Source organism: Rana temporaria, chromosome 1, assembly GCF_905171775.1.
Source record: "Rana temporaria chromosome 1, aRanTem1.1, whole genome shotgun sequence".
NCBI classification, from domain to species: Eukaryota; Metazoa; Chordata; class Amphibia; order Anura; family Ranidae; genus Rana; species Rana temporaria.
In genome coordinates, this window is record NC_053489.1 from 209555919 (window position 1) to 209583101 (window position 27183).

Consider the following 27183-nt stretch of genomic DNA (forward strand, 5'->3'; position numbering starts at 1 on the left):
AGATGGACCTCCATTGTGTAATCAGTGTGGAGATCTGCATTGACTTAGGGCTCATTGACACTGTTGCGTTTTAGGACTCTTGCACACGAGTGCATTTGCTCATACAGTATAGAAAAACGGTGTGTATTCCGGCGCCAAGAAGGCACAGGTGGCATGTGCAGTCTCTAAGAATCAATGATAGGCTGAAATATGCGGCTGTAAATACCAGTGATCAGGGTCATATGAGTACAGGGATGTACGCAATGAACACAGAATATATGCGTTGGGGCCTATACCTTTGTGTGCATACGGCCCTGGGCATGGGTATTGCTCAGATGTGCCGATACAGAGTACCAATACCTTTGTGGTGCAATTCAAACCCACACAAAATGAACAGGTTTGAATCGCACTGCAAAGAATCGCATTCGATTTGAACAGGAATGTGGTGTGATTCTTGCCCAGATAGCATGCGGTTTGCTGCACTGCTCCTGTGTGAACCCAGGCTGAAGTCACTATAACAAGCATGGATTCACACAGGAGCAGTGGGGAAAGCATATGTGATTTGGACAGATATCGCATCGCATTCCTGTTCGAATCACAGTCTCTGCAGAGAGATTTGAGCCCATTCATTTTGTATGGGTTCAAATAGCACTGCAAAGGTATCGGTTTCAGGTATCAGAGCATTTGCACGAGTACAAGTACTCATGCAAATGCTTAGCATTGGCACCGGTATCGGTATCGATGTAACCCTACCTTAAAGTACATGCGAAAATGCATGTGACTAGTTTCCTCATTCTAAAAACAATGTCTGACCCCATCTCAATTCTGCAGTGCTGTGCATTTTGAAGTGTTTTTCTGTGTTTTAGTGCTTTGGGAGACCAATAGAAGTTAATGGCAGCGCAACAAGCACAAATACCATGTTTTTAAATGTCAGAAACCTTTATTAACCTCTTGCTGACCATGTAACACATTAGGTTAGCAGGAAAAGTGGACATTAACGCCCAGCCCCTGTACATATACCCTAATGGTGGTCCGAGGTTGTGTGCTGAGAGCGCGCTCATAGCACACTAACCGAGCTGTTCCCAAAAGCTCTCAGTCACATTTTCAGATGGAGAGCCAGTGGAACATGCTCCTGATCATATGACCGCTTTAAGAGCCAATCACATGACTACACCATTTTGTGATGTGATCTTTCTTGATTAAAAAAACGTTTGGACAAAATTGATGATCCTTGGTGTGCTCGCGAATATCTACATGTCACTGCGAGAGCCTATTGAGGGGAATGGGTTCATAAGATTTGTCCAATGGCCATCAGCTTATTCACTCCAGCTTGAAATAATTGAATTGCATTTGCATTGAAAACATGTCAAAACACTTGCTTGCGCACAAAGGGAATGCGTGTTGACACAAGACAGTGCACCTGCCTAACGCTACAGAAAAACGCACCTCTATGTACATGCATTGGCATAAAGGGGACTTGGTGAAGGAAAAAAAGAGGAATTTATTTATTATTCCGGTACTTATGAGAGTCTGGGCTGGAAATGACTAGTGGAGTTTGTGGCGATATATACATGAGGAACCATGGTGTAATACAAGTATGACATGTGTGTGGGATGTGTACAGTATGTATGAGATATACAGTATGGATTAGCAGGGTGTCATACATGTAAGTGTGGGGAGTGTATGTTGTATACAGTATGTATGAGGTATACAGAATGTATGTGATGTGTACAGTATGCATGAGGTATATATACAGTATTTATGTTAGGTGTACAGTATGTATGAGGTACACAGTATGTATGAGGTATACAGTATTTGTGAGGTGTACAGTATGAGGTATGCAGTATGGAGTAGCAGGGTGTCATATAGGTAAGTGTATTTAGTATGTATGTGAGGTATACAGTATGGAGTATCAGGGTGTCATACAGGTAAGTGTATACAGTATGTATGAGGTATACAGTATGTATGTGAGGTATACAGTATGTATGAGGTATACAGTATAGAGTAGCAGGGTGTCATACAGGTAAGTGTATACAGTATGTATGTGAGGTATACAGTATGTATGAGGTATACGGTATAGAGTAGCAGGGTGGTAAACAGGTAAGTGTATACAGTATGTATGTGAGGTATACAGTATGTATGTGAGGTATACAGTATGGAGTAGCAGGGTGTCATACAGGTAAGTGTATACAGTATGTATGAGGTATACAGTATGTATGTGAGGTATACAGTATAGAGTAGCAGGGTGTCATACAGGTAAGTGTATACAGTATGTATGTGAGGTATACAGTATGTGTGAGGTATACAGTATAGAGTAGCAGGGTGGTAAACAGGTAAGTGTATACAGTATGTATGTGAGGTATACAGTATGTATGTGAGATATACAGTATAGAGTAGCAGGGTGAGTTACAGGTAAGTGTATACAGTATGTATGTGAGGTATACAGTATGTATGTGAGGTATACAGTATAGAGTAGCAGGGTGTCATACAGGTAAGTGTATACAGTATGTATGTGAGGTATACAGTATGTATGAGGTATACAGTATTGAGTGGCAGGGTGGTAAACAGGTAAGTGTATACAGTATGTATGTGAGGTATACAGTATGTATGTGAGGTATACAGTATGTATGTGAGATATACAGTATAGAGTAGCAGGGTGTCATACAGGTAAGTGTATACAGTATGTATGTGAGGTATACAGTATGTATGTGAGGTATACAGTATAGAGTAGCAGGGTGTCATACAGGTAAGTGTATACAGTATGTATGTGAGGTATACAGTATGTATGAGGTATACAGTATAGAGTAGCAGGGTGGTAAACAGGTAAGTGTATACAGTATGTATGTGAGGTATACAGTATGTATATATCTGAGATATACAGTATGGAGTAGCAGGGTGTCATACAGGTAAGTGTATACAGTATGTGTGTGAGGTATACAGTATGTATGTGAGGTATAGAGTAGCAGGGTGTCATACAGGTACGTGTATACAGTATGTATGAGGTATACAGTATTGAGTGGCAGAGTGGTAAACAGGTAAGTGTATACAGTATGTATGTGAGGTATACAGTATGTATCTGAGATATACAGTATGGAGTAGCAGGGTGTCATACAGGTAAGTGTATACAGTATGTATGTGAGGTATACAGTATGTATGTGAGGTATAGAGTAGCAGGGTGTCATACAGGTACGTGTATACAGTATGTATGAGGTATACAGTAGCAGGGTGCCATACAGGTAAGTGTATGCAGTATGTATGAGGTATATACAGTATGTAATGTGATACAGTGACCTGGGGGCAGAGCCTAGGAGGACACAAGCATTAATAGCATGCACCCTGCTCCCATTGTACACTGACACCCCCTCCTCCTACTCTGTATGGGTGCCCTCTGCTCCTCCTCCCCCTGTGCCATTCTGAGCCCTGTACCCTCCTTCCTCCCCTCCCTCCGTCACCACCTCTCCTCTCCTCCCTCCCTCCTTCTCTCTCCCTCTTTGGCTCCTGTTCATATTGCAGGTCAGGGGTGAGTCCCCACGTCACGCTGGAAGATGGCGGCCGGGTGGCTGTGAGATGAGGAGTCCGGGGCTGCACTGACAGAGCCGCACACATGCAGTAAGGTAACCGAGGGGGTGCTGGGGGAACATGGACGGTGCCGGTACACAATGCCTGGCACACCGGGTGAGGGAGAGTGCACGGAGTTGGGGGGGATGAATGGTGGGTGCCATGGACGTCTGTGCAGGCTGTGTGTGTGTGGAGTGGGTGTGAGTGCCCCATACATGTGGACGTGGTGGTAGGGGCTGTGAGAGGGCACCGAGTAAACCCTAGCACCGAGGTCGGAGGACAGAGCTGGAAGGTAAGGCGGGCGGGCGGGGGACATCATCTTATCTCTTATTACTGGTCTGCTGCCAGCTGGACCCTCCACACTCCATACACTGGCAAAAGGTGGGCTGCCTTCATGGGGGAGGGGAGCAGCCACTTCCCTGGGGATGTGTAGGAGTGTGCGTATCATAGATAGAGAGATGTGTGCGTGTGTATAATATATATCTCTTTTCTATATGACACTTTATAGTGATACCATTGGGTAGGTTATATGCACCTTTTTTCTATGTGACTGTTTATACCTAGGTGTAGTTGGTGGACACACACACCTTTTCTGTTACTGATCATCCCAGAGGGCAGTGTGGGGTGTATAAACTTTTTCTCCTTATTTATCCCAGAGGCTAGTTTGGTGGGTATGTATACCTTTTTTGTTTATCCCAGAGGAGATATATATATATATATATATATTCTGTGTTACTGTTAATCCTTGAGGTGATTTGGGGGGTGTGTGTGTGTGTGTGTGTGTGTATATATATATATGTGTATATATATATATATATATATATATATATATATATATATTGTGTGTTTATACCAGTGTGTGTGTGTGTTTAGGTTATATATAATCTCTTTTGCCTAGAACTGAATGTTTCATAGGGTACTTTGGGTGTATATACGTTTTATTTTTGTGTGAGTATTATAAATTATTATATTTTTTTTTCCTTTTTATAATCTCCTCCTGTCATTGGAGCTGCTTTGCATACATTGTAAAACTAGCCCCCCTAGATGTGTAGTAGATGGCATTGCTGTTTATGTGTGGCAGTAAATACACCCAGGGAACCCTTTCGCTTTCCTCTTTTAGAATACAGATTAGCTTCTCCTAAATTGTTGTCATAGATCTTGTGTCTGCACACATGACCCACAATGCTGATTGGACCATCAGACCCTTTATTTATTACCCTGCTCCATTGGTACTATGTACAGGTATAAACCCCTTTAGTGCTGTAGGGCAGTTGGCAGGAGATTGCAGTACACGTTTAACTCTTATTCTGCTGAGCTGTCACTAGTGATCATTCTATAAACCCCACTCCTCATGGGAAGAAATCGGGCCCCCCACTCCCCAGAGATGGTATATGTCAGGGTGATTGTGGTAATGTTTTTTTTTTGCTTTGGGTGGGATTTCTTTGCAGGCTCCAACCCATGCCTGTACATGCTGATCTGGCACGAGTTGCTGGCTTACATTACGTCTGCAATGGGTTAATTTCCTAGAGCGTTGACTTGCTACGTATGCTATCTTTATGCTTCTCACGCATGTGTGTGTTGTAGGGATGGGAACCTGCTCTGCCATGGTAAATAAAAGCAGTTTACCTGCTTCATCATACACCTTGTAGTTATTAAGGGGGTGTGGGGACTAAGCAGTCAGCATTTCCACCTAACAAATACAGGTGCTGCCTGAATTTCACAGGAAATCTATATAGTTCTCTTGGATTTTCTCTTGATTTATAGATTGCACTGGGGGTGGGGGGTGTCTTTGGACATCCATCCAAATAATTCCATAGTAAGATGGGTTTACAGCTGATTTGCTGGTACTTTACATATAGCAATTTAGTCCTTGATATGCAGCGATGGCTGATCAATTATGCTGATGTGTTACTGAATTCTCAATCTTGATCCCTGTCTAGGTGCGTATGTAACGATGTCCTGGTAAAAGGAATACTGCTAAAATATAACGGCAGTCTAAAAAAAAATATCAAATGCAATAGTTTAATAACCAAACACTTTAGATATTAAAAAAAAAAAAAAAAGATATATTGAATTTGATATCGTTTTCTCCGCTATGTGTATTATGTTTTTGCCATTCCTATAATTTTGTTTATATGCGTAAAAATAGTCTGATAATATAAACAAAACATTTCTCCATATACCAAATGACTGACGTGTAGAAGCATTGGCTGTCGCAAGGTAAAAATCTAGTGTCTTACAATCGTAATGGAATCATGTTTTATCTATTAATCATTTTCTTGAGATTCCAATTTGTGATTGTATCGCTACTCCTTGCTTTGAATTTGGGGAATTCTACAACTGGGTTGGCACTTTTAGGACTGTATTACCATGCTGTCTTCTAGCCCCCCCCCCCCAAAAAAAAAGGCTTCACCTTTATACTAATGTAGACGGGGGATGGGCAAAAGCAGAGTTCAGGATCCAGTTGGTGCAATCTGGTTGCCATCAGGCAGAGAACATAGGGCTTAATCAATAAAACAGTGCAAGGAGCAAAGGGCAGTGCTCAAAGTAACCAGTAAGAATCCTTCTTGGACGAGTTTGGCTTCAGTCCATTGTAGTATGTTTGGTATCGGTTACTATTAGTGTTTTAGGTGTGTATATTTACTCCAGTGGGACCCCTAAAATACTGAGTTCTTGGGGAACCTTAAATCAGTTCAATGGGGCTCAACTGCAAATATGCCCATTAGCCTGGTAGCATGTAGAAAGATTGCAACTCTTAAGCTGACCATAGATGGTTTTTGTACTGCAACTTTTTTTTTTTTAATCAGTCGATCAGCTGAACCAAAACAAAAACGAATAGATTTCCCTATCCACACAATCAAGGTGGATGGGGGAATCCCTGCCGCTGTGCTGTTGTATTCTGGCAGTGGGACTTGACTGCTGCCAGAATACACTGATCAGCACTGCAGCTGATTGGCTGCAAGGGCTGATTGAGCTAAAGTGAGAATGCCACCCTTACTGACCGCTAAAAAAGTGATTGGTGTCATCCTGCTGGCTTTGTCAAGTGGCATCGGTCCTGGAACTATACAGGACTCATCTCAAGCAACCCTGGTTGAGTATGGCTGAGCTTTAGATCTATATAACTGAGGGTACAACATGCATACATTATGTATATAAGCATTTTGTTCAATGACAGAGAGATCCTATAGAGTTTTCTTAGTACCTACATTTTCCTGTTTTAAATAGTGTTTCAAAAAGGTTGTTGCCGCTTTTCGCTTCTCGGCTAAGGGTGCCCTAGCTGAATATTGAAGGCTATATGCTTCAGAAGAAAATACTCGGGGAGTAATAATTTGGAGTGTATCTGAAATGGTGGTGGATGTGACTGGCTTAGCAGCACACCTGGAATGCAACATGCACAGAGGCGTCTTTGCTCTTTCCCCTCCTCGTGCCCCTGGCTCTGCTTCTAGGCAAGAAGCCTGTTTGAAATTACAGCCCGGGTGGCATTTTTCTTTTTCTGCTCTGTCTGCATCATGGTAGAGCAAGTCCAATGTACCTTTTGACAAACATGATCAAAGAAGCATGGGAGCCGTAAGCCTGTCCTGTCATGTACCAGTATGTGGAAGCTGTGGCACAAATTCTGTAGGGACGATCTAGTAACTGAAGAGGAAAACATTTGCCAAATGGAACACTCACTACCTATTGGGTTCATGCACACTGGCTTAAAAAAATACTTTTGCCTGTAGAAGCAGCTAATGTTATGTTAGCCATACACTATATGACAAATCGTTCAAACTTGTTGTCGAATAATGAAACTGTTAGAGCAAATGATAGTGCCATCATGTAATGACTGAATTTCGAACAATATATTGTTCAATGGAAACATATGGTTAGTGCGAAGAGTTACATTTTTAACAGGCGGGAAACACATTAACCTTTTTTAATTTATTGTTCGTCCCGCAGAAGTTTTCCAAACGGTTCCTTTCTTCTTTTTCTTTTTTTATATTTGTGCCCGTTAACTGTATGAAAAATTAACAAATGGTCCAAACAGGTTTTCGAAAGATTTTTCATCTAGTTTATGGGGACTATTATTCTGTGTCCGTGCACTTTTTTTTTTTTTTTAAGCCCAGCGTGCATGGGCTCTTGGAATTATCCTAAGACCCCCATACACACTATTAGATTTTCTGCAGATTTTTGTTTTCAGATTTACCAAAACCAAGCCTGATTGCATACAAATTCTTAAAGCGGATACTGCGGCTATCTATGCCAGGAGCAAAATACCTGACATCGGGGGGGGGGGGGGGAATTCCAAAAAGCAGAAGTTACATTTTTGGGTGGAACTCCGCTTTAAGGTTTTGACCTCTTTTTATATGGTTTTAGTAAATCTGAAGACAAAAATCTGCAGAAAATCGAATAGTGTGTGTATGGGGTCCTTATCTCTCTCTCATATGTATTTATCAGGCAAACAAATCTTTAACACCAAGGATCTGTCCTATCATATCAAATAGACCAATGCTTGCTGTTTTGTTCAATAAATCATCCCCAAGACATGGGAGTACCAATCTTTTACATGATTTGATGTTAAAATGTTACAAAAAAAAAAAACGCGTTTGTAGCGTTTTATCAAATCATGTAAAAGATTGGTACTCCCATGTCTTGGGGATGATTTATTGAACAAAACAGACTGGCATTGTGCAGCAAGCATTGATCTATTTGATATGATAGGACAGATCCTTGGTGTTTGTTTGCCTGATAAATGCATATATCCAAATAAAGGTTTTCTCTAAAAAGTAAATAAAACACCTAGGTTGGTGCTGCAATACCCTGTGCTCGTGCCTTTGTTTAACCCGCTTAGTGGTAGCATAGGGTTAAGATTGGGAAGCGTGCCTCTCACCATCTGTGTAATTACTGCACCCCCTCCTCCCTTCTCTTTGTTTGGCTTCTAATTATAAAGTATCACAAAGTTGAATTGGCATTGGTTGGCTAACTTCCTAGTAAGTATCTCCCAAGTAAGGTATAATATTTACCCTAGTGATCAGTAAGAGACCATCAATCATTTTTTATTTATTTTTTGCTTTATTTTTCTTATTTTTTTCCCTGAGTCACTCGGTATTGTTTATCTTGTTATGCAAAATGTTGCTGTGCTGAGTGGTTGTGGAGACCTCTTGGATGGCACATTTCCTGATGCCTCTCAGCACAAAGGAGAAGGGAAAAGGGAGATAAATTGCAACCCTATAAGTGGCCAGCTTTTCACTAGCAATCTGATCCTGATGTCTTCAGGGCTATTATTTACAGGGGGTGGCTGACAGTTCCAGGTTTAATTATTTAAATCAGTTTGACCCCAATGGGTCAGCACAAACTGCCCTTTTATTATGCAGAGGTAGGTCCCTTGCTGCATCTGACATGCAGTCACATGATCATCAGCAAACATCCCCCCCCCCCCCTTCGCTGCCTGCTTTACCCCTGGAGCTTCATAGGTTTACGAGATGAATGAATATCTTCAGAATCAAATGAGACTGGTCTTGGTTGTAGCAAAAAAAAAAGATCAGGGGAGTTTTCTATTGTCCCTAATTTGGAGGTGTTTGAGTTAAAAAAAAAATAAAAAAATAAATAAAAGTGTATTATAAGAGGCTAGAGATAATTATTTCGTAACACATTTACAGTACTTTCAGCTGTAGTGTGGGGGTACTTATGAATCAAAAGAATAGTATATAGAGCAAGACCGTCATACTTTTTTCTTTTTTATATCATGTATTCTTAAGTGTTTACTGTATATGCATCAGTAAAGCAATACTAAAGGTGATGATAGATAAATAAATATTAAAGTAATTGTAAATATTTCCTTATCCCTCCCTCCCTTGTGGACAGTCTTGGCTGAAGTGCTCTCTGTACGATTAAAACTGGTTATTCATAGCCCATTCTGTTTTTTTCCCTCGGTGTGTGTGTACAAGCACTGGTCTGAAGCTTTGAGTACACAGGGCAGCGTGTTTTTCATTCCTAATTACTTAAGATTTGAACCACAGATTAGTTACACATAATTCACCAAGTTTTAAAGGAAGCATGTTGTAGTGAAAAATGCAAACCATGTCTTGCAATGTAATTTATTAATATAACTCTGTGGTTATTGCACAATGGGATCTTATTTTAAACCCAACAAGCTAATCAGTGCTGGTTTTGGTCTTTCAGCAATTTTCTCCAGCAGAATGTATGCTTACTTCTCTATAAGCAACTGTGTTGTTTTCAGCTGCAAGTGGCACTTCGACATCTGTGACTCATTTTTGCCCCCATGTCCTTCTGCCCTCCACATAATCTTTCCCCATAGTCTCGGTTTCAGACCTATTTGCATTTATTTCCTTTTTTTTTGCTGGTTCCAGCATGGGTTAACGGTTATTACGAGCAATTCCTGAAAAGTCTGCTTAGTAATAACTTGTAGAACAATGAAGCCTAGGGGTTTGATCCATGGCCAAGGTAAATGCAGACACCGCACAGATAAAAGGCCTCATGGTTGCCCTACCTGTTCTTCAGTAAGAGTGAGGTGTGACTGCTGCTGGAACTGGTCCCAACAAACCACTAGCTTGGGTAATCTCCCTCGCTGCTCTGTGTAGGACTCATTGCAGGCAAGTCTTGTGACAGCTCTTACTGTTTGCACCTATTTTTGCAACAAACTAAAAGTAATATAGGGCACTTATATTGATTACTGATATGAATGAATGAATGAATGAAAAACTTATAAAGCGCGGCGCATGCGAACTGAATCGCTTCTGTTTTAAAACTTGTAATTGTATTTACGGTAGCTTCATATCCTTCTGAAGGCTTGACTGTTTCACCCAATTACACACAAAATATTAGAATTGCACTAGACCGGTGGTCTTCAAACTGTGTCCGGGGGGGGGGGGGGGTCAGATGTGGCCCTTGGCTTGCCTTTATCTGTCTTTTGGGGCACTATTCCTCCTACTGACTCCAACAATGAGGGCATAATTCTTTCCACTGACATCAACAGCGAAGGACTATTCCACCCACTGATAACAGTGACGGGTCCCCTTCCAGGCCACTGACATCATTGGGGCACTGTTCCTCCTGCCGCCTCCAATGATATGGGGCACTGTTCCTCCTGCCGCCTCCAATGATATGGGGCACTGTTCCTCCCGCTGACGCCAATGATATGGGGCACTGTTCCTTGTGCTAAAGATTTGGGATTGTTTGCTTGCACTGACAGGACGTTTTCTACTCTCACTGGCCAAAGACCAGCCCCCCTAAAGTCTGAACGACAGTAAACTGGCCTCTTGTTTGGAGACCCCTACACTAGAACCAACCCAATTAACTATTTTGCATGTATGTTCTGTATGAACACATTTCTTGGGTTCCATATGAAATAGTCACATCTTGACTGTTGATCAGTACAGTTTGGGTCTGGATTGTTGCAGATTATGGATCTGATGGTGGCTGACCATAGTGGGCAGATTTTTCCTGCTATTTGAAGAACTGCCCATCCTATTGATAAAGCACAGTACTGTTGTGACTTTACACCTGACCTTGAAGTAAATGATTTGACTTCTGTACAAGGGAACACACAATTCCCTTCTTCATACAAATTTTGTAGAGATGTTCCAACATGCTGGAAAATCTCCCAACAATGATTAGTGTTTTAGTTTATATTTTATGGGATCATTGGTTCGTCCCCCCTTCTTCTCCCTTTTTTTTTTTTTTTTTTTTTTTAATCTCCGTATTCACACACTGGTGCATATACAGTTGTTTAGCATTGATCCTGTGAAAATAACTGCAAACATTTTATCTTGACATGGTCTTTACCAAGGTATAAAGAACCTCTCTAGAATTGCCAATGGGATAATTATTAATTTTTATATAGGTTTTTTTATTTTTTTCTTTCAGTATATAGATAAGCTGATGTGCCCCAACTCTCCTACTGAAGGGGATTTTAGCTTTAACGATGACAAAGCAATAAAAGCATGAGTAATAATACATCTGCAAGAAAATGCATTATGCCCCCCACCCATTCAAGAAAAATAAGGGCGGTTCCTGTTCTTTCCTGTACAACAATGATGATCAGCTAGCTCTACATCCAAAATACGTGGAGCGTGGAAAGGTGGAAATACTGGATGAACCTGCTGAGTTGAACATCTTAGTGTACCTATTTTCTATAATAGGCTTGTGACCTCAGAGGCAACACATTTAAGATGCTGATTGTTAGCCTGTAATTCTGACTGGTGGACAATATGGACTCCAGGTAGAATATATGTCCCAGGACTAAGTTATGATGATGGTAGAAATGTAAAAGGTTCTAGAGAATGCTGATATGTGCATGTTTTCGTAGCTAATTGTAAGTCCTGTGCAAAATTTTGCATCTGCCTTGTGCATGGCTTCGTTTGCCATGTTACTGACTCCTGGCCTGGTTATTCTCTGGGTGCACTGTGAATAATACATAAGCTCATTTCTCTCTGGCCTCTCACCCCTCCTGCATTACAGATCAAGAGCCATTCTCCATCTCCCTGAAAGCTTCTCCATTACTCGGGGGCTTTTTTCTTTATTCCAATAATGCATCAACCAACGGAAACACTTTCTGTGATAAGTGTGTCCAGCATCCTTTAGAGCTCTCTCCTGAACATGCCCACGGGGCTTGGATTCTGGATAGGTTCCGTTGTTGAAAGGACAGAATGTTCCTCTATGATGTTTGATGGTACAGTCCAAAAGCTGCGTTGTATGCTTGTACACAATGGGGTTGATTTTACTAAAACTGGAGAGTGCAAAATCTGGCGCAGCTGGGCATAGAAACCAATTGGCTTCCAGTTTTTTTTTTTTTTTTTGTCAAAGCTTAATTGAACAAGCTCAAGTTGGAAGCTGATTGGATACCCGGCACAGCTGCACCAGATTCTGAACGCTCCCAGTTTTATTGGATCAACCCCCACAGGATGCCAATAATAAGGTTTCACATCACTGGCATAGTTCTTCAGATCCAATCTTTCTCCCACTTTTTCTGTGTCATTTAAAAATGATGCTCTTTGATCGTAAGCTCTAACGAGTAGGGCCCTTTGATTGCTCCTGTATTCGTATTGTAACTGTACTATCTGGCCCCCTTTATTGCCGACATTGTAAATACTTCCTTCTCCACTGGAACAGTGCCTGGTATTCTGAAGCGGGCGGTGATTATTCCCCTGCTGAAGAAAGCTAACCTGGCACGCTCCGTGTTGAGCAATAATCGTCCCATTTCAACTCTACCTTTTCTGGCAAAAATCATGGAACGAGCCGCAGTGTGGCAAATTCAGCCCCATCTCGAGTCCAATTCCATTCTCGATGATTTTCAATCTGGATTCCGACCAGGAAGAGGTCCTGAAACCGCCTTGACCAAAGTCCAGGATGATCTACTCTGGGCCCTGGACAGAAATGAGGCTTCGGCCTTGGTATTGCTGGATCTGTCGGCAGCATTCGATACCATCGATCATTCTAGACTGCTTGATCGATTAGGGACTGTGGCAGGCATTGATGGTATAGCATTGGCATGGATGACCTCATTTCTGCTGGACAGGGTTCAGAGAGTAAGGCTGGGACTGCACTGCTCTTCTGATAGTCCCCTGTTCTGTGGAGTCCCTCAAGGGTCGGCGTTATCGCCGTTCCTGTTCAACATCTATCTGAGGCCTCTGCTATATATCATCCGCCGCCACAACCTATCTTTTCATGTCTACGCTGACGACACCCAGTTCTACATTCCTCTGCCCAGGGATGGGGGGGCACAGATAACTCTGGCCACCTGCCTGGAGGAAATTCAAGCCTGGATGGGGGCCAATTATCTTATGCTCAATGGCTCCAAGACTGAGTGCATGGTTTTATGCAATCAGCCATGGTCGGGCGGTTTCCCTACCTGGCCGGACTCGTTTTCATCGGTCCCAGTGCCAGTCACCCAGGTCAGGGATTTGGGAATCATCTTGGACGAGAGATTGACGCTACGACCACAGGTAAACCAGGTGGTGAGTTCTTGTCACTTCCACTTGAAACTCCTGAGGTCGACTTTTCGCTTCATTGAAGAATCGCATAAGATCTCCATGGTCAATGCCATTATTGGAAGTCGATTAGATTATTGTAATGCTTTGTACCTGGGTTTACCTAATAACATCATGCACAAATTACAGCTTATTCAGAATGCCGCTGCGAGGCTACTCACGGGTGTTGGTTGTCGTGACCACATCACGCCATCGCTGAGAGCCCTGCATTGGCTACCCGTGAAGGAACGGGTTCTGTTTAAGACTGGATGCATGGTGCACAGGGCTACCCATGGCAAGGGGCCAGTGTACCTGCAGGAAAAATTCACCAAGTATGTGCCCAACCGTACCTTAAGGTCGGCTAATTTGGAAACTTTGGTGATTCCTAAATTTCGTAAGAAAAAATGCGGAGGGAGGACGAGTGCGGTCCAGGGAGCACAGTTTTGGAACTCCCTGCCTCTAAAATTAAGGCTTGAGAATGATCTTTTTAAGTTCAGGAAGCTTTTAAAAACTGAGCTTTTCAGTCTAGCCTATGGAATTACATAGGTTTTTATAGTTCTTTGATCTGCCACCATTTTAAATTTGATCTGTTCCGCTGCCTGTGTGCGTTTTTTTGGTTGTTGCTGTATTGTTGTTCTCGGCGCATCGAGGCCTACGGGTAACTGACTGCGTTTTTGTACTTTTTTTGTACTTTTAAGAATTTTAATAAATAAATAAATAAATAACATTGTAAAGTTCTGCTCAAACTGTTGGTGCTATATAAATCCTGTATAATAACAAGTAATAAAATGTCAGTCACTTCAGTTTATAGTTCAAAGCAGAAACTCTCCATCCTTATATCACTTGGTCACCCCCAAAATTCCAGTGTCTTAACTTGAGAGATCTGTAAAATGTCAAGTTTTTATGAAAGAGAAAAGTCATTGAGGTTGTAGCTTCTCAGTTAAATGGAACCAAATAGTGAGGCCTATTTATGACCCTCTTGCCATAGAGCCCTTTTACTGCTGAAAGAGAAGCTCAGTGTTTTTATGTTAAGAAATGCTCTTTGTAGGTTAATTCCCCTTCCTTCACGTGGCATTCAGGACTCCGTGCGTGCACCATCTGTAAAGAGATGGCTGTCCTGTGCTGCATATCTGTGTGACTTTAACATGTAGGTCAGGTTTGTAAAGCATGAATCAGCCTGTGTGGAATAAATGCACTGAAAGCATTCCAAACTGCAGGGCCTTTACTAGTGGGGCTGGCTGCAATCCAGAGCCAGGAAAATCAAAGGAAGAAGCTACTTTGTACACCCTGGAGTATCCCTATGAGGTAATAACCCAGGCCTGTCTCTGAACCACTCATTAGAATGACTGAATAGAGATTTTATTGGAACACAAAAAATTACTTATTCATTGTAGCTCAAACCTAGGATTCTTTTTATTTTAATTTTTAATTCTAAAGAAATGTGAACAAACACTTAATACATAGTACATGTATGTTCCTCTTTAAAGCAGAACTGCAATGCATCGGAGCACCACAAACTAAAAATGCTATTTAATACATTTTTAATATTCAAAGCAAACTCGCCCATCCATCCATCCATCCAGGTCGTCATGCTTTATTTTTCTAAGAAATTACTATAGAAAACACCCCCTAGCATTTCTGGCCATGTCTGGACACATCGGACAATTTTGACACATTTTTGGGACTATTGTCATTTTCACAGCAAAAAGTGCTATAAAAAGGCATTAATTACTGTGAAAATGACAATTGCAGTTTAGGAGTTAACCACTAGGGGGCACTGTAGGGGTTAAGTGTGACCTCATATGTGTTTCTAACTGTAGGGGGGCGAGGCTGGACATGTGACGTCATTGATCGTCTTTCCCTATATCAGGGAACAGACAATCAATGACACTGCCACTGTGAAGAACGGGGAAGGTGAGTTTACACACACCTCTCCCCGTTCTTCAGCTCCTGTGACCGATCGTGGGACACCGGCGGACATCGGGTCCCGCGGCCACGGAGCTTCGAACCAGGTCACGTACACGACCCACGGCTGGGCTCTTAAAGGCGACGTACATGTACGTGCCTGTGCCATTCTGCCAACGTATATCGGCGTTAGGCGGTCCTTAAGTGGTTAAAAATATTCTTTTGGGTCACTGTAAATGTAAACAAAATAAAAAAACATGACAGGACCTCTTTAATGTGAGATCTGGGGTCAAAAATACCTCAGATCTCACATTTACACTTAAAAGCAATAAAAAAGCATTGGGCGGAAGTGATGTTTGTCGTTCCTTCCATCATCCAATTGTATGGAGCCGAGTGGGGGCCATCTTTCCCTCATTCGACTCCATGCCTCAGAGGGGAAAAGACCCATTCGTCTCTACCACTACCGACGGCTCCAGTAAGCGGCGGAGACCACCGGGGAGCGGCAGGAGGGGGCACCTCTCCCGCCGCTGATGAGTGATCTTGCGCCGCAGGGACCACTTTTATCTGAAAGCGGACCAGTTGCTATTTAAAAAGTTATCTGCTGCCATAAGAATGGTATACAGCGTCAAACAGCAGACATATACCGCCGGCGGGTGGTCCGTAAGTAGTTAATGAATTAAAAAAAAACGCAAAGTTAGCCCAATTTCTTTTAATGTGGAAGATGATTTTGGCGCCGTGAGAATCGTGATCTTTATTCCAAGCAAAAAAAATGTGATTCTCATTTTAACCAGAATCGTGCAGCTCTAATGGATGGTTACAATGGTACAGTGTTTACATATGATTTTTTTTTCTATTGAGTGTTAAGGCCTGAGTTTAGGTGGAATTAAAAACAAAAAAATATCCGCACAAGAGACAACTTTCATTTAATCCAAAACGTCCCTTGTGCTGATGTTCCCTTAGTTAAAATCCTCTGTCCCTCTCCAATACGCCCTTAGTTCAGGGGTAGGCAACCTGGGGCCCTCCAGCTATTGTGGAACTACATTTCCATGAGGCATTGCAAGGATGGCAGTTACAATTTACTCCCAGAGGCATGATGGGACTTGTAGTTCTGCAACAGCTGGCGCGCTCCCAAGGTTGCCTTACTATGCCCGCCCTTTCCGCCATTATTCCTTTAATAGAATCTGCACTATAGTGTCCATGAATAAAAAGTGGAGGATGAGCAGATGAATTAAAGGTTCACCTGCAGAAACTACAGTACAGCTAAATGGAGTAAAAAGGCAGGCATAGTCCTCACTCCGAGTGCCTGTGGCAGGTCCAGGCCTGAAATGAACCCCAGCAGCACTGGAAGTATACGGCTGTGGGATATGGGAAGGGGTCACAGGACAGAGGATTTTAACTACGTCAGCCTGCACCAACACAAGGGACACTTTGGATTAAATAGGTACAATCCCTTGTGCTGATTAAGAAAAAAAAGGTTTACCTAAATTTAAAAAACAAAAAATGGATCTGCTTGTATCCTTCATAGAAATAAATGGTAGCATATTTAAAGGACACATACAGTTGTTTTAGATGCATAGACTCCCTTTCCCTGGAAAAAAAACATATGGAGGAAAAAGAAGAGCCTTTTAAACTTGGAGTTTTTAGGTGTGGAGGTATAAAAGTGCTTTAATCTCTTTGTTTTTAGATCCTCATATTTGAACTGCCTGTGATGTGAATTGGGTCATTTCATCTTGCGTACGGTAATGAATTTGAAATCTATTCCTAGCTGTAATAGACTAACGATATTCTAAATGTGTATACTTTGCATTTTAAATATGTAGCAGAGATGATGAAAGATTGTCAGCGTCCTGCTTAAAGTGAAGTCCTGGTCTGTCCAAAGGGTCCCCCAGACACTGGGCAGACAGCTGCCTATTCGGCACGAGATCCATTGTCTGTGTTCTCTGCCTTTGCTCTTGGGTTACATGGGCAGATGCCAGCTTACATAGCGTGAATGGTAACGAGTGTCAGAAATTCCTAGAAAAGCATTTCCTCCGCTCCAGGTCATCCACGCAGTGAAAGCAAAACAGGCTTGTGTTGGCAAACTGGCAGCGTTCCTGATGGGTGTACTGTATTTATTTATTCGCTTCCAACTTTTTTCTTTTTCCTTAACCCATTCATCTCACCAGCACGGTGTGGTTTCATGCATCTATAGAGATTCACTGGACCGGGGTTTTTTTTTTCCGGTATGTTACCCTTTTTGTTAAAAATATTAGGTTCAGTATGGCATGGGTCATGTTATCACTAATAGTTTTGACATCTGTACTTTTCTCGAAAGTATAACTGGTTGCAAAAAATCCTTCATGCTTTAAATAATAATTTAATATTCTTAATGCAGGGCTTGAGAAATTTGCATGAATCTAGGAACCAGCTAAAAAAGTTAGGAGTCAGGTTTTTTTTTTTTAACTAAAAAATCTTATGGGTGGAACATGTAACACTTTCCCTAAGGTGAACTTATTCTTTTAACCCTTTCACAGCCAGAGCCGTTTTCTACACACGTTTAAAAAAAGCATTTTAGGCCTAAAGATTACATAAAACCCCCAAATATTATATATTTTCTGAAAGCGGACACGCTACAGAAAAAAATAGTGGTAGTTCCAATTTTTTTAGTCACAAGATACTGCCACAAAATTCAGTAAAAAAAAAAAAATGCATTAAACATTAATTTTAGGGGGCAAAAAAAATGCAATAAATTTGCAAATTTTTGGTAAAATATAAAAGATGAGGTTCCACTGAGTAAATGGATACCCAACATGTCAGTACCCCGACACTTTAAAAGCTCCCCATAAGTTATCAGTTTAGCGTTACAAATGAGGTCTGGTGCTATTATTATTGCACCCATTCCGGCGTGCGTGGTGATATGTAAAATGTGTATCGCAATCAACTTTTTTAGGTGTAGGCACCCTGATGCATACGTTCATATTTGTATATGTGGGGGTGGGAAACCTAAATTTTTTGGGTTTGTGGGATTTTATGTGCTTGGGCGTAACTAATTTTTTACAATAAAAAAAAAAAAAAAGTGTTTTTTTTTTTTTTTTTTTTAATATTTTTCAACTTTTTTTTTTTTTTTCCTCATTGCGTAGGGGACAAAATATGATGTCTAAAAGACCCTGCATGTCTCCCCTGTGTTCCATTGAATGTAATGCAATACATGTCTCTCTGCATTACATTCTTTCCTGGCCTTGATGGCTGGGGAAACTGTCAATGAGTACCCGGAAGTGACGTCACATGTCACTTCCGGGTCAAAAACTCGAATGGGAGGAGAGTGGACACATGTCTGGCCAATGAAACAATGTAACGCCAAACGCTTCACATGTTATACGCGTTTACAAACGTTGAGCGTTTTTTCTGCCAAAATACTGCTGCCAGGAGGAAAGATGACAAAACATCCGGTGTGCTCTCAAGAAAAAGTAGTGCAAACATAAACTAAAGTTTATAAACTGCTGGATCTTTGTTTTAAACACTGGTTAATTTTTGTGATTGTCTAAAATTTTCTTTCTGCTGTAGCATCTGTGTTCTTTCTCATCCCCTATCTGACATTTTACTAGACTAGTTTTTTCAGACATTGCTTTAAGAGTTTCTAAAGGTGTGTTTATTTTAATAATAATAAAAAAATCTTATACTTGCCGGCTCTGTGCAATGGTATTGCCGTGTGGCCCCCAAACTTCCTTTGTTGGGGTCCCCCACCAGCGCTCTTTGCTACTCCTGTGTCTGCCCCTCATAGCAAACCACCTGCTGTGGAGGCAGATGTTCAAGCTCGATCCTGACCCGGGCTGTGTGCATCCATTAACCCAATGCCCCTCGGTTTGGCCCCCGGCCAATGGCTCCCACTGCTGCCGCAGTCCCTGTGAGTAGAGGGAGAGGGGAGAAAAGAGATGCAGCCGGACACAGCGCTTGATCGGTTGAGGTAAGTAGGGCAGTGAGGGAGCAAGCTGTAAAACCTTTTTTATCATGATGCAGGAAATGCATTAAGATAAAAAAAAAAGGCTCAGCTTTAGAGCCACTTTGGGTGGACACACGGTCCGTGTTCATCCGATTACCCCCCCATGGGGGAGAGTGGAGAAAAGACAGGGCGGTCCCTGCACAGTGTGTGGAGACCGCCCTGTCATCCGACGGCTCAGCGGGGATCTACGGAGCGATCCCCTGATGAGCTTACGGACACACGGAGGCGGGTCATTACCAATCCGCCCTGTGTGAAAGGGCCCTTAGGATTAAAAATAGATAATGGTGATCAAGTTTTGGTTTCACTTTAGGCAGGCATTTGCCAATTTTAAAGGCATTTAGCTAGATTCAGGTAGGGGCGCGCAACTTTAAGGCGGCGTATCGTATTTACGCTACGCCGCCTTAAGTCAGAGAGGCAAGTACTGTATTCACAAAGTACTTGCCTCCTAACTTACGGTGGCGTAGCCTAAATAGGGCCGGCGTAAGCGCGCCTAATTCAAATTAGGATGAGGGGTGTGTTTTATGTTAATGGGGGGTGACCTGACGTGATTGACGTTTTTTTACGAACGGCGCATGCGCCGTCCGTGTACATATCCCAGTGTGCATTGCGCCAAAGTACACCGCAAGGACGCATTGGTTTCGACGTGAACGTAAATTACGTCCAGCCCTATTCACGGACGACTTACGCAAACGACGTAAAATTTTCAAATTTCGACGGGGGAACGACGGCCATACTTAACATTGACTAGTCCAGCTATTTGATGGAATAACTTTACGCCTGAAAACGCCTTACGTAAATGGCGTATCTTTACTGCGACGGGCGCACGTAGGCTCGTGAATAGGCGTATCTAGTGATTTACATATTCTACGCGGAACTCAACGGAAGCGCCACCTAGCGGCCAGCCTAAATATTGCACCCTACGATACGACGGCGCAGGCAGTCATATCTTAGCTAGGTTTAAGTGTATCTCAGTTTGAGAATACACTTAAACTTAGGACGGCGCAGATTCAGAGTTAGGTCGGCGTATCTACTGATACGCCGGCCTAACTCTTTCTGAATCCACCTAATTGTGTTCAACTTAAAGCGGAGTTCCACCCTGAAAAAAAATGTTCCTCCAAAAATCTAAAAAAAAAAATGAAAAAAATATATATAGATTTTTTACGTACCCGAAATAGCTGTTGCTATGCGGAAGTCCCAAATCTGCCTCTTCATCCTCCGCGGTGGGATTCTCTTCCTCCTCCTACACTCGGTTTCTTCTTGTGAATGGGGCACGCTGCATTCTGGGAACTGTGTGTATCCTAGAAAGCAGCCGGCCCATTCACAAAGCGCCGCGCTGCTCGCGCATGCGCAGTAGGAAACGGGCAGTGAAGCCGCACGGCTTCACTGCCTGTTTCCCTTACTGTGGATGGCGCCTGGAGCTGCCAGCATCGAGGATCGGCCTCAGCGGGGGGCGACATCGCTGACAAGGACAGGTAAGTGTCCTTATTAAAAGTCAGCAGATACAGTGTTGGCAGCTGCTGACTTTTTTTTTTTAATTTTTTTTTTTTTACCAGACCTCCGCTTTAAAGCGGAATTCTCTGCAAATTGTCGTGTGTGTGTGTGTGTGTGTGTGTGTATAAACATTTGGAATCTTTTTAGGGGTCTAGTAATATGATAGGAGAGCCTAGTACTTTTTGGTAGGGGGTTTTTCTGACTCACTCTGTTTAGAATTTTTACTCAACAGGTCTCTAGCTGCCCGGTAAATAGTTTGCATTTTAAGTAAATTGCTATTGTGAGCAGCAATTGGCATGAATGTTTTGAAGGACCCTGGTTTATTTCACTACATCATGAAGAGATTCTGAACGCTGTATTATAACCTTGTGTACACTGAGAAGGTTTTATGTTTACAGGGCGGTTGAGATCTTTTTGTATATGAAGGTTTTCAAATGGGTGTCTCCCATATATGAAAGGAATTCCGTATTCAAAACAAGCGATAACACCCCCCCAGATCATGTGTGTGCCCTGCACTAAAAGATGCTCTTCAGGGTGAGGAGGTTAAAGTCCAGTCCAATGACTGCAACCATATTAATACTTAATGGGTGCTGATTGCTGAAAGTTGTGGTCACATGACATATTGGGATGACAGGACCTGGTTATTAACGATATTCTCTAATTAACTAATTTCCTCCTTGGCCTTTCTGATGGTGTGTGTGTGTGTGTGTTTGTATAAAAAAAAATATTAAGACCGTTTTCTTGTATTTGATCACTTAGCAGTACAGTATATGACCCTTTATTGCCTTTTTATATAGGTAGTATGTCTGCCTTTCTCTTGCCTATAGAGTGCCTACTAATATCTGTGAACGTCAACCCTTTTACCTGGAAAATAATCTTTAAATCTCCATTAAACACGTTCTAAAATCATTTTTTTTCTATTCAATGCATGTGCATATGTAGTCCTTATTGATTTTTTATTAAAATACAGGATTAAATATGTCACGTTGATCCTGTCACACGTGCATTAAAGGGCATAATCGGAAAGAGAAATATTTTTTAATAAATGAATTGCGTTTTTTCATATATATTGACAGGATAGCATGCATCAGTCAATACACTTTCCTTATACAGACAGCAGTCCAGTGTAATAGTGTTGCCTGCTGACCCCGTCAAAAGATGGTGGTCCTGCTCAGGGCTGATAGTGGTCAGCTGGGGGTCACCTACTTCATTGGATGTATTTAATCCAAATTTTACTTTGGCAAAAGAAGAAGGCATTGTAACAGGGGTGTGCCTTGCCTTTAGTTTGAAGAGCTACTTCTTAAATTATTGTATCACTTTACCCTGCCCCCCTCCTGTGATTGTCCCTTTCTTAGGATTACCTCTTTCAGGCCTTAATTACATCCCAGCTGCAAGAGGCCAGAGGCTCAGTGTCTGTCTCCGTCTTGCTCTTGTCACGTTTAATGCCATATCGGCTGCTCCTTCAGAAAGACCTCATCTTCATTTAAAATACAAGCTAATTCAGTTCTTGTTTATGCCTGCCTGTTTTATTTACAGAAAACAAATCCAATTCCCTCCTTATGAATGTCCTATAATAACAATTTCATGGGTAAAATATGTAGCCTTTTCTTTGTTTGTTTTTTTGGCTTTATGTAGTTTTATTTTTATTTTTTTAGGATAAAATGTGAACATGGAAACATTAAATTTGATACTATATTGCAAATGGGTTCTGCACCTTAAAGTGTTACTAAACCCACAACCGTAAAATCGGTGTGTGTATATGTAGTAAAGCATGCTTGTTATACTCACTCATTGTGGAACCTGTTTTGATCCTGTATGCACAGATTCTCCTCTTCTTGCATTGCCCCAAAACATGTCCGGATAGGACAGAGTTACTAGAGTCAGGCTGCACATGCTCAGTTTGGTGTATATTACTAGAGGTGTGTTTTTTTCTTTTCTTCTTGGGAGAGTGCATGTGATCAGCACTGTCTATATAGAGGGTCAGGGATCCTGCATCCTAATAGGACAGCTCAGTGCAATATGAAAACTCCTACAAACTTTAACAAGCCACTGATAGAAGTCACACGACTGCTATATTCTGCTGATGAGAAAAGGTGTTTAACTATTGCATTTCCATGCTCTGTGGGAGACCAGATCTACTGAATGCGGGCTCCTGGGTTTAGTAACACTTTAATACTAAAACACTGAGAATTGTCTGAATTTCTTGAATCCAGTGATGCCATTTAATATATTTAGATCCTTGTGTCCATAGACAAATGTCTATGGATACAAGACATTAAATGAGATCTTGATTTTACCAAATTTGGGTTGTAACCCAATGTCTATGAGGCACCAAATGAGACAGCCAGTTGGGGCTTGTCTGGAGACAAATCAATAGGGACACTTTTTCAGAAAACCCGTCTGATCATTTTTGCCTCTAATTTTTGTTTCTCAGTTCATCCTCACCTTGTACAGTTTTTACCCCTATTTTTGTAAAAAAAATACATCAGGACATTTAATTTTATAGAATGGTTGTTAAAAGATCTGACCACTAAAAATGAATACTGTGGTTGTGGGCAATATCACCCACTGATGAGTTTTATTTTTATTTTTTTTGTATTCAAGTAGCAAGACCTGCTCATTGTATGCAAGCCATAGATAGGCAGATGTCTCACTGAGAAGTCCAGGTGGTTGGACATCTGCCCATTTTTACACACATTTCCAGCATCCTGATGTGGTCTTCCTGATTTAGTTGATGGGGTTCTGCTTTTTAGCTTTAAGAGACCTGCTTCCATTTCTCCATAGAAAAGGAAGCAATGGCTATTTTTTTTTGTTTTTGTTTTTTTTTTCCTTTTTTTGTTTTCTTTTTTTCCTAACTTGTTGAAGCAGTGTGTGCTCTTCAGGAGCACACTTGCCCACACTTAAAATCTCAGTTACTGTAAATGATGCACAGGTCTGTTGCTTTTGTCTATCGAGCATTGTGTCGCCTAACACTCTCCATTCCTATATCTGCTTTTGCCACCCTGGAGTTCATTCTGCCATGCTTAATTATCTCCTTAATATAAAAAAAATAGTGCAAACAAAGAGAATGCCATAATAGCAACCATGGCAGCTGGGCAGGCCTGCCCTTCACTGCACAATTTTATTAGGGTAGGTTAAAATGCTTTTTTTATTTATTTGTATTTATGCGCAAAGAAAGATCTAATTTCTTAGAAATAAATGTGTATATATAACTAGTAGCATTTCTTTTTATTTTGTTTTTTATTTATTATTTAAAGTGTTTGTAAAGGATGTTATGTTTTGGTTTTGTTCTCGGGTCACCCGCTGGTTCTGCTGCATCCATTGACAGACAGCGGGACTCGGCCTGTTCCCTGCTCCCTTGTCACTGGCTTTGATTAACCCAAGCGGGAGCCAATGGCAAAGCAAGCGAGGGGCGAGAAGAGATGCAGATGTGCACAGCGCTGGATCCTAAAGGGGGGGCAAAATCGATCCCTAAACATTTTTTACCTTATTGCAAGAAATACATTAAAGGGTTAGTAAACCCATTTGTAAAAGTCTATGCCATCCCCTCTATTAGGCTGGCATGGCACATTTATGTAAAGCATTTTTTTTAGAGTATTGTAAATACCGTTTTTTTAAGCGGTCTTCTGGCCGGTCACGTAACTTCCGGCCACTTTCCAGCTCTGATGGGTGGCTTCTGCGGGAGGGGCCGTGATCTCCCTCTGACGTCAGCCGGCGAGATCACGTGACCACTTGCCTCCTCCGCAGAATCCCCATCTCGTAGCTGTAAAACGGTTGTGAGTCGCATGCCCGGCCTGAAGACTGCTAATAATTGGTATTCACAACACTTGTTTTAAAAAAATGCTTCAGAGTGTGCTATACCGGCCTCTAATGGAGGATTTTTTTTTTAAATAATAGCGGGTGGGGCGGGGCTTAGCGGGAGCGAAAACAGACAGAGAGGAAGGAGGAGGAGAGAGGAGAGCTGAGGGGACAGCAGCCGATCACAGTGGGAGGCACTTTGACCACAGTGATCAGGGCGGAGCAGCCCTGGTTAACGTGGTCTGATTTGAGAGGGCATACAGGAAGTGGTATTTTTTTTTTTTAACAGTTTAAAGGGGGGCAGAATACATAGCACAAGCACTGTGCTGTGTAATCTGCTTTAAGGGACCAGAATATGTTTTATGTTTTTTTTTGGTCGTCAACAAACACTTTAAAGTGGAGGTCCGCCTAAAAAAAAAAAAAAAAAAAAAAAAGCCAGCAGCTTCAAATACTGCATCTGCTGACTTTTAATATTTGGACACTTACCTGTCCAGGGCACCCGCAATGTCGGCAGCCAAAGCCGATCAGTCGCTCAGCTGCTGCCGCCATCCTCGGTGAGGGAATCGCCCTACTGCGCATCCCCGAGTCGATCACTGGTCCCTGCTGTCTTCTGGGACCTGTGTGTCTCCCAGAAGACAGTGGGGGAGGACAGTGTAGGCGCAGGAAGTGGCGAAGGTCTATGATCTATGCCCGGAAGCGGAAGTGGGAGAAAATACCTGTATTACACAGGTATCTGCTCCCTCCCCCCCCCCCCCCCCCCTGAAAGGTGCCAAATGTGACACCGGAGAAGGGGAGGATTCCAAAAAGAGGAAGTTCTATTTTTTTTGGGTGTAACTTCACTTTAAAGTGGTTCTAAAGCCTAAAACAACCTATTCAAAACTGAAATGAAATGAAAGGCAAACATTTGTGTTTGCCTTTAGAAGTGATCACATTCCCTCTGTTCCTTATGTTTTCAGCTGCATAAGTGTTGGGGGAAGAGAAGCAGCAGCACACTGAGCTTTCCAGTGATAGGCTGTGCAGGGGAGGAGTGTCGGGACAAGTCTGATCATTGGAGGAGAGCAGGCTGTGTTCCCAGCATAGCTAGAGAACTGACCATTGTGTGCTCTCCTGCTTGGCGTGGTCACTTTTCAAGAGGAAAGCAGAGTGAATGTTGGGAACACCAGGGCTTTCACACAAAGGAAGCAATTCAAAGAGCATAGGATACTTTTTCATACAAGTACATGGTACATTAGCCACATATCGGGAATATAAAATACTGGGGGTAACAAACGGTTTAAGTTTTCCTTCCTAGCAGCCAAGGTAAGAAGCGGTGCTATCATTGTTTATCTGCACACCATGGCAACAAACAACTTGCACGATTAATCAGCATGAAGGGCCAGGTGTGCTGTACTGGCAGATAGAGGGGCCTGGGTGCACAGAGTGCGGAGCAAGGCTTGGTGTGGCAAATAGGTTTGTACAAAGCCAGTTCCTAGCCCAAGGGTTACCTCCTGTTTGCTTTCCTTTATGGGGCCATTGAGTGAGAGATGCAGTGAAGCTGGAGAAGTGCATTATCCCTGCTGAATATAGTCTAAAATCCTATTTGTAGAAAAAAAAGGCATGTAGCAGTCGTATTCAAATCTTTCAGTAGCTGACTGAAATCCATATTGTATTTTGTATAGGAGCGTGAGCAGGTGGCCCTGAAAAGCGTTATTCTTTTACATTTGAGTTGTAGTGGAAATTTCTTACAGAAATTTGTAGAAATTGTAACCTGTATGCACGGGGTACGGTAACTGAAGATTACAGATCCTCTGGCAAGGAATGGAGCTAATTGTTTACCTGTCCTTTCTAGGAACACTCCCTAACCGCAGTTGCTGGGCATGGCTCTGCCTGCAGGGCTCTACATGCACAGCTGGTACCTTCCTGGGTGGGCAGTGGGAGGAGGGGTGCAACAACAGGCTTCTTGCCTTTCTCGGGGAGAAGAAAAAAAAGCATATGGGCAAACACAAAGGCTATTAACAAGCAGGTATTATATTGTTGTAATGAATTCTCCACAATACGCAAGTGACAGAAAAGGCTTGGCATGACACTGGATCGGCGGCTGCAGTTTAGTGATTCGTAACGCTAATCGGGGTTGTACCTGTTCCAAACCACACATTTACACATGTGTATTTACGCTGGCTTCTTCCTAGCTTAACTTGGCTGTCAGATCTAGAAAACCTAAAGATACTACACTTTGTTGCTTGTGTGCATGCACTCCGAACCTTTTATTTATCTTTTTTTTTTTTTTTTTTTTTTCATTTTGACTGCATCTCTTGCACTGTTTGTTCTTTTTATAAATCTTTGTTTATGTTCTTTTATAGTCTTGCTGTGGCAACCTAAGAGAAATGTCTGCCATTAATTTTTATGGAAATGTTTGTGGGCCAATTTTTTTTTTTTTTTTTTTTCAAGCATCTGAGCTCAGGTGTATGTGTAACTGGAGGAACCTCCACAAGGACTCTAAAGTAGACCACTAGCAAAAAAAAAAAT

General features: G+C 42.1%; 1 protein-coding gene across 1 annotated transcript in view; it reads left to right on the top strand.

Annotated features, from left to right (window-relative positions):
- The first annotated feature begins 3478 nt into the window (after nucleotides 1-3478).
- HIC2 (HIC ZBTB transcriptional repressor 2) overlaps nucleotides 3479-27183 on the top strand; it is a 67733-nt gene continuing 44028 nt past the window's right edge. The window contains exon 1 of the mRNA XM_040348460.1: nucleotides 3479-3593. The gene's annotated coding sequence lies outside the window, so the exon portion shown is untranslated. The remainder of the gene's footprint in view (nucleotides 3594-27183) is intronic.